The 8,992-nt window shown below is 35.7% G+C and overlaps 1 non-coding gene across 1 annotated transcript; it reads right to left on the reverse strand.

Annotated features, from left to right (window-relative positions):
- Positions 1-6,919: 6,919 nt before the first annotated feature.
- LOC113457416 lies at positions 6,920-7,023 on the reverse strand. Its single transcript, XR_003377995.1, has one exon. It is a non-coding gene; the product is annotated as a U6 spliceosomal RNA (small nuclear RNA).
- Between the last annotated feature and the right edge of the window lie 1,969 nt (positions 7,024-8,992).

Raw genomic sequence — 8,992 nt, forward strand, 5'->3', positions numbered from 1 at the left:
CAGATGAAGGTTCTATGGTGATATGCAAGAAATTCGTCAGTATTGCTATAGGATAGGGTCATTTCAGGTTCCCTATCCTCAGCTGCCCAAGGAACTAACTGGGGACATAAAAAAAAAAAAAGATATTAAATAAGTAAAGGACACCTATAGTAAAATTTTATTTAATAAAAATTTTTTAAAGTACAATACTCTTATATATAAATATATCACCTTGTCTCTTCTAGTGAGGCCAAGTGTTTCCTGCCCTCAAAAAGTGACAGAGGCCACAGTTAGATTTTTGTTTTCAGCACAGGTTTTCTGCCTGTCTTTATTTGGAGCTAATTCCTCTAACCTCTTAGTGCTTGCAGATAGAACTGCTAGCATCACTGATTTCTTTCCAATATTTTCTAATATTTTTCCCAACATTGTTATTCCTTACACTAAACTTACATTCCATCAAAGAAAGAATTGTTTTCCACTCATCTTGAAAGTTCCACATTATAGATAAGCTCTGTCCAAGATAACAATTGTGTGTATGTATTTGATGATGGAATTACTTTTTGCTCTCTATAGTACAATATCTATAATCTACTGAGAAGAACAAACATTTAAAATTATACTAAAAAATAGAAACTTCAATTTAAATTTAAAGTCAAAGTGTGGATAGAAACTACAATATCTGACAGTGTTCTTGCATAGTTTCTTAAAATTGATTGTTTTTCTTGCTACTGTGATAATATGTGTATATATGTATGATACATATATGTCTGTGTATAATATGTGTGTGCTTTGTGCTGTATCTTATTGTAATTTTTCGATTCCCCCTTATTTTTGTTATCCAAAGCATTCAGCAAATTAGAGGGAATAATTACAAGATAAACGACAAAAAAACAGGGAAAGAAATAGCAAACAAATGAACTCCAGTCTCGTATTAATTAGAATCTGGACCAACTGATATCCACAGTGATGACCCCACCTCATCTCCAGAAAGCAAAAGCACAGGGAACGTAGACTAAGTTCCAGACAGCTACATTCCTTAGCTGTTTCAGGAGACACACACCGTTGTCTAAGATTGCTGTTGCCACTCACTATACCCAAAGGAAACAAGCAAACAAAAATAAGCAGAAAAAACCTGAATCAAAATCTAACAACATTCCTCCAAACTTCTAAATTGTAAAGCTATAATCTTAACCCTAGTGCCGTCCAGAGCCCATGGCCTTTCAATAGTTGTTGTATCTAATACACACCATAACCTAAAAGTATTTACTGCTGTGAAATATTAAAAACTCAAGAAAATCCTTAGAGCACTCATGATTAATCCTCAGCTTATTAGAAATTATAAGAATTTAACCAAATAATTCATGGCCTAATGATACTGGAAAGACAGGATGCCACGTTTATTTTCACAAATCAGTTTAGCTTGAATAAATGTGCAAACTAAACATTTCTACAATAATTAGTTTTCCTACTGCATCATTTATTCAAAATATCATTTTATTTTATTTATAAAAATAAACAAAATCAATGGTCAGAGAAGTTATTAAGATAATCTTTACATTATTTTCAAAATAATAAAATCATAAAGCTTAGTTTTACCTTTCTGGTATATCTCCACAATCTTTCATGACAAACTCTTCTATGAGTTCATTTGTTTAGGTTCTGCAAACTTTTCTGACAGACGTACGTCTACTTTATAACTTTAAACATTCTCAGCTTGTAGTCAAGAAATCTACTGAAATTGGAGTGCCAGTGTAGCCTAAGACCCAGAGGAATGTCATGGTTTCAGGAGTTGGTGCCTGTTGTCGCAAGAATACACTCACTGCCTCCCAATGCCTATAAATAACATCTGGTTCCTTTTAAAAGGTCCATGGAGATAAAACTCTTGTTTGCAATCATCTAATTTGTTAGTGTGAAGTTGCATTTTTAGGAATGACATCTATTTCATTACTTAAAACTTTCAAATATCTTATGGGGATGGAAAAATTTATGCAGATGTCCTATTTACCTTCAGCCCCCCGTCTTCCTTTTTTCCTTTCACGCTGTATTCTCTTTCTAAATTATAATTGTGTGTTCCATTCTGCAGGAAATATTCTCATGTTTCTCAGCAGTGGGGCTGGTAAATGAAAGCATGCATGAGTACAAATGAGGGGAAACTTTGGATTTTTTTTCCAACCGTGGTTTTTAAACTTACGCTTGGCTTTGCTAAACTGAGGATTAGTATTGTTGTGGATGTTACTGTCTCAGCTACGCCTAGACCCTAATTTAGATAATCATAGGATAAAACCCCTAGTGACGGGCTGTTTCAGACAAGAGGCTGATACCCTTTCATACAGACAGGGCCTCAGAGACACCGCATTTAACATCAACCAGTTGCCTGGAATTGAACTCTATCATTTCCGATGTCAGACTCAACATAAACAGAGAAGGGGAAATGAAGAGGAGAGCCAAAAAAAATCTGATTTTATGTTTCACAAAGGAAAATGGCCTTCTCAGGGAAAAAAATCTTTTTATCACATGGATGGAAATAATAAAAATGTATAGCATGTTTGTGTAAGAAAATTGAGTTAATTTGACATTGTTCCCGGTTGCATTTAGTTCATGTTTATTGAATGGTTTCATTAGGTAAATAATTTGTGCAAATGACTCATGTTAAAGTATGTTATAGAGTTTAAAGACCTCATTCTTATTTTAATGATGAGAAAAAGAAATAGAAATACAGAGAAGAAAAGAAAAGAGAAAAGGAAGGAGAATATGAAGGTGTTGGAGCAAAATGATGCTTACATATGTGCCTGCATGCACACAGACATATATACATCTATTGAAACCCTACATTGTGACTCCGTGAGGCCAAACTGCCTGTCAGTTAGGAGAGAGCAAGTCATACAGGCCAGTTTACAATGACTTTCTTATTACAATTATGCAAGAGAACATTTTTGTTATTGTTATTATTTTTCTTTTGTCTTGTTTTTTGAGACAGAAGTTCTCTGTGTAACCCTATCTGTCCTGGAACTCATTCAGTAGACCAGATTGGCCTTGAACTCAGAGAGATTCTCCTGCCTCTGCCTCCCAAGTGCTGGGATTAAAGGGTGTGTGCCACCAAACCCTAGCACAAGGGAACATTTTCATAATTTTAACTAAAGAATAGAAAAATCACTTTGCTGGGTGCAGTTCCAAATAACTGATGGATACGGTAAAAACTACCCTTCATCTTTCTATAAAGTAGTTTGGCCCTGCCCTAGGTGATCTTCAGAGTCCTTAGCAATCAGTGCATGGTCATAATAGAGTTTGGGAATTGCATGAATACGAATTCCAAGACATTTGTCTGATGGTATTCAGCGAAGCACCATGGCTAAGAGTGTCTCTAATACAAGTGTACAGTGGGTAATAAGAGTGTGCAGTGCTGAAGCCCCTTATCTTTGTGTTTGGAGGGTTCCCTGCAAGAACCTCACAGCTGCTCTTTCCTGGAACCATCCCCCCAGCAGGACGAGCTGGCTCATGCACGCGGCAGTGCCTGTTCCCCAATATCAATCATTTCCAGCAACTAACTGTGGTGCATTTGCTCTCTGAACATCTCCCAGCAATCAGAAGGAAGCAAGTCTCTGGGGAGACTCTATTCCTAATCAGACTTTTCACTTTGGTCTTTCCTTCTTGCCACCCTTCTGTTCACCTGAGAACATTCAGCAAATTGATTTTCTCCACTAAAACACTAGTCTTCTGCTGTATTTCCAAGCAATTTTCACCTAAGACTCACAGGTACCTTAAAATATTAAGCTGGATCTAAACTGAAAAATACAAATTGAAAAGATGGGACAGAGGGAGAAGAATGGAAGAAAATATTACCAGGCTTTGCAATGCACAATGCATTAAATACAATCTGCAGTTGTATTTGAGTCATCATCATTATCTTTTAAATAGCAATGATATTCTACATTTTACTTATAATGGCAGTGTTCTATTTATATGATGAAGATTTTGTTTCTTTTTAGAGATTTCTCTACTGCCTTTTCTTTGATGCTGACTTTGCAACAGAAAACAATGCTCTATAGGAATGTTTTATAATTTGCTTTTCAGCTCTTTGTCTTTGTTTATTACCAGAATTAAAACCAAGGGACACTTTTAAAATATTGGTTGAATTTCAAAATGTAATTACCAATATTTTGAATGAAAGATTTATGGAAAATATTTTTTGATTGGGTCATTTCATAATTGTTCGTGTCTTAACTGATCATTCTACAGACAGAAAGCATTTCATGAGAATCACCTTTGAACCTTAGTGTATGTTTTAGTGATGGGTACAGATTTGCTCAGAATATAGCTTGTCTCTTTTGGTTTAAAGCAAAGCTTCTCCTCCTGGCATCTGTGACATACGGAACTGGCAGGGTAAAATCTGACACCTCACAGAAGCTAATATTTTCTTGCTACCTATTGGTACCTAAATAAATTCAAAGCTTAATTGCTTTAAATCTATTTTTCAATATTTAAAAATCTCTGTAATACTATTTATGTCAAAGGATGTATGAAAACTGAATAAAATAATGTCTCCAGTCTAGCAAGTTTTAGATAGTTATTTCTCTAGTAACTCGGCACAGTTGTATTACATACAGCACTTGGACTCCATATATAAATGATCGATCATCATAAGGCAGTTATCAGATATATAAAGATAAACAAAAGTAGTTAGTTTTTATATTTCTTCCAAAGTGCAAATTGCATTAAGTAGATGTTTATTCAAAAGGTAGTCAAGATCAAGCACTAATGTTTTTCTCCTTTTTATTAAGCAGACTAAATTAAGAAGATTAAATACTAAGAAATAGTCAATACTAGCAAAGGACTTGATTAATAGACAGACCATAAATTTGATCAACATATAAATGAAATGTCTGATTTGGCCATTGTCTTCTGTAAAGCCATCTAGCTATACTAATAACTTGCTTTTCTCAGTGAAAATTTGCCTCATGTCCTTCATTCAAATGAGAAAATGTACTTACTCCATAGAATTCATTTGTTCAATGGCAATTTGTTACACAAATCTAAGCAGAAATTACATTTAAAAGTTGCATCCTGTGGAACCTTAGAGAAACTGTGATTCTAGAAGTTGACACATGGAAATTGCAGAAGAATAAATAGATAAGATCTGTAATAAAATATAATAATGAAACTAAGTAGAATGAGCAGAGAAAGATAAAACCCCAAATCAAGCAGAACATGCCTCGAGATGAGTTATTTCAAAGCAATGGGGGGACTATTATTGATATTAAAGAATAATAATATATACTTTTAGTAATTCTTAAAATTTCATACTAATTCTAAATTTAACATGATTATAAATCCTTCTATAAGTCTGGATTCTGTATACATACATAAATATGTGCACACACACATATATATACATTAATTATTAGTCATTCTGTCAAAAAGTTGCATAGATGTTGATGTCATCTGCTTACCATGAAATCTTCATTTAGAAAGCTTTAAATTATGATTTATTACAGTGGAAACTTTACAAACTGAATGCATTTCTGTATCTGATCTCAAACCATTGTTAAATACTTCTTTTTTCTCGCCTTTTTGAAAAACTGAAAATATATTCTTTTCTCATAGAATACATTTGATCCACAAATTTCCCTCCTTCCACTCCTTCCAGCTTCAGTCCCTGTGACCCCATGTGGTCCCTGTTTAGTTGAATCTGTGGGCCGTGTACTCCTAGTGGCCTCCATCCCATCCGACTTCTAGTCTTTGCCTCCCTCTTCTGCTGAGTTACTGGATCTCCAGCAGGAGTGTCCTGATAGAGACCTTCAATTTAGACTTTCTCTGCATAGCGTTTGCCTGTTGATCTCTGAATGCACTCCCATTTGTTGCCAGAAGAAGCCTCTCTGATGATGAGTGGACAAGGCACCAATCTCTGAGTATAGTAGAATGTCCATAGAAATCCCCTCATTATTTTTTTCCCCACTGGTGTTTGGTTCCTAGGTCTCTGGGCTCCTTTGTCTCTGGTTCCCGGCCATTCAGTTAGTGTAGGGCATGGGCTCCCTCTCGTGGTGAGGACCTCATGTTAAACCAAATGATGGTTGGTCCTACCGACAAGTTCTGTGCCACTATTGCCTCAGCAGGTTTTGCAGGCAGGGCAGATTGCAGAGGCTTGTCCTTGGGTTGGTGTTCAGGCTTTTCTGTCCATAGTCTGTAGAGTACCTTCTGCCAAAGAGACAAAAATGTAGGGGTGAACAATCCAAGCCCTCAGCAACTTGACTTCTATGTGTTTAAAGAGCTGTGAGGATGTTTTGCTCTTGACAGTTTTCAGAGAGCAATCCCCTGTCCTTTGGTTGTTTAGGAATCTGCAATCCACTTGAGTTGCTTAGGAATCTCCACAGGACCTTCTTGGCCAACAACTCAACCAAGTGTAACCCAGTGCCACCACCGAAAGTCTTGCGTGGCTACAAGAAATGGCCCATTCAGTCTCTGTATCCCTATTACTAGGAGTTCTCACTAGGGTCACTCTCATAGATTCCAGGAAATTTTTAGTATATTAGATTTCCACACCATACCCCCAACTCCCCCCAATTCCAGAAGTATCTCCTGGAATTTTCTCCCTCCATCCCCACTCACCTGATCCCTCCTGCTCCCATCCCTATCTGCCCCATTAACCCCCAGAATCTATTCTATTTCCCCTTCCCAGAAAGATCCATGATTTCCCCCATAGCCCTCTGCTTTACCTGACCTCTCTGGTTCTGCGGATTGTAACCTGATCATCATTTACTTAACAGCTAATATCCACTTATCAGTGATACATATTTATCTTTCTGTGTCTGAGTTATATCTTATGCAGCATGTTTTTTTTCTAGTTGCAGGCAAATTTCATGTCAGTTTTTAAACCAATGAGTAATAACCCATTGCATAAATGTGCCAAATTTTCTTAATCCTTTTTTCAGTTGAAAGACATCTGAAAAATATGAAACACTTCACAAATTTGTGTGTCATCTTTTCATAGTGGTTGTGCTAAACTCTGTATTGCTCCAATTTGAGTATATGTACTTACCAAGTAAGGACAACTTTTTTATTATTATGCAATAGCATTTCTAAAAAATAGTTTCCCGGTAGATACTATGTCTAGAAACTATCAATTCTCTTGACCACTAAAATGCATTCCTTTGGGTAAAGAACATGTTATATGATCAACCAAATATCTCAAGGAATGGCAAATATGTTGAATTTGAAATGTGTAAACAGACTCATGCCTCTGTTCACATAGAAACGTGACATCATTGAATTTTAGTTTCCTCAAAAGTCACTGGGCTGTAGACTTTGTGGCCGCTAGTTCTGTCCTATGAGCCTCTACCTATGAAAAAAGGAACATGTGCAATGAACAAAGCTCATAAACTCCCCGTTTCTACAAGCAGAAAATGGGTGATAAAATCAGCCAGCTACAACTGCAGGAGGCCCCACTGAGAAACAGACAACAGGTATTTAACAACAACTACAACACAAACTGTATATAAGAATGACAACCACACAAGGCATGTCCAATATTACTAGAAGAACTCAAAATGAAGCCAGAATGAACTGCCATTTCATAACCAGTAAAATTGTTCTAATGAGTAAGTCACACAATAATCCATGTTTATAAGGGCGTTGAAAGGTTGAACTCTCACACATTGTTGATTGGAACATAAAATGGTACTACGATAGTAATTTGGAAATTTCTACTATATTGAGCATGCTTTGCCATACCACCAAAATTGTACTTCCAAAAATGAAAACTCTGGGTCACTATCAAGACTTGTGCTCCATAACCATAACTCATATCTTTGCTTTAGGCAAAAATTGAATCTAGCCAAAACAAATATCCATCAATTGAAAATAGAAATGAAGTACAGCATATATATTTCAAAACATCCCTTAGAAATATTAAGGTGTAACACCACCACACAAAATGGATGGGCCCTCAAATCATGGTAAGTAAAGGAAAGTGGGCATACAGGATTAGATAGCATGCTGTTCATCACATGAATTATAGTAAAGGCAAGCCTCTTCTAGAAAAAAGCCACTGCTTTCCAGGGACCTAGATTTGCAGCATTGGAACACAAGCTTAGGGGAACTTCTTAGAACTATCTTGGAGTGATAGAAATATTTTATATCTCGATTGTTGTGATGGCTACTTGATGACACATTTATAAAAATTCATGCCATTGTAATCCTTAAACTCAACGAAGTTTCTTGAAAATAAATTATTTTTCAATGGTAAAAATGCAACTTATTGACAAAGATTTAGTGCAATTATCTAGACACTAACATTCATTAATTTACATTCTAATTTTATTTATTATAATAATAACATAATGAGTTGTAGCTTAAATACCCAGAACCTCAAACTCTAGGTAAGTCTGTGAAGCTCCTCACGTGAACCTTATTGACCTGGTGATGAGCCAGATGACTGTACTGGGAAGGAGGCCAGCTATAGAATTATTATGCTATATCTCACATGAGAAATTAAGAGGCTCTTAGAAAAGTTAATAGAGGCTTGATTTGAACGACTGTTTTGATTGTTTCAATTATTAATGACTTCCATGATTACTTACTTGCTTCTTTGGAGGCACTTACCCTTGGCATATATCCTGCAAAGTCATTCTATTCTGAGTCATGTGGCCCAGATGATATATTTTAAGACATTTATAATAGTTATATTAAAATTTAAAATGGCTTTTTGAATCGGAGTAACACAAGAAACCAGTATTACCAGTCAGGGAAAATTAGAAGATGGTTGTCACTTGGTCCAATACTATTCTATTTCTATTTCTCACACTTTGTTAAAAAATACAATATATCTTTAAAGTTACAGAACTCACGTTCTCTGTGCAATACTAGAGACCAAACCCAGGCCTTGTCTCTCAGGTAAACACTCTAACACTAAATTAAATCTCCAGTGGCAGAACAGTCATTTGAAAGCGAAGTCATGTAATCTACCTTATGTTTCTTTATTTTATTTTATTTATTTTTTATTTATTAAGGATTTCTGCCT

Source organism: Microtus ochrogaster, chromosome 26 (genome assembly GCF_000317375.1).
Source record: "Microtus ochrogaster isolate Prairie Vole_2 chromosome 26, MicOch1.0, whole genome shotgun sequence".
NCBI lineage: Eukaryota > Metazoa > Chordata > Mammalia > Rodentia > Cricetidae > Microtus > Microtus ochrogaster.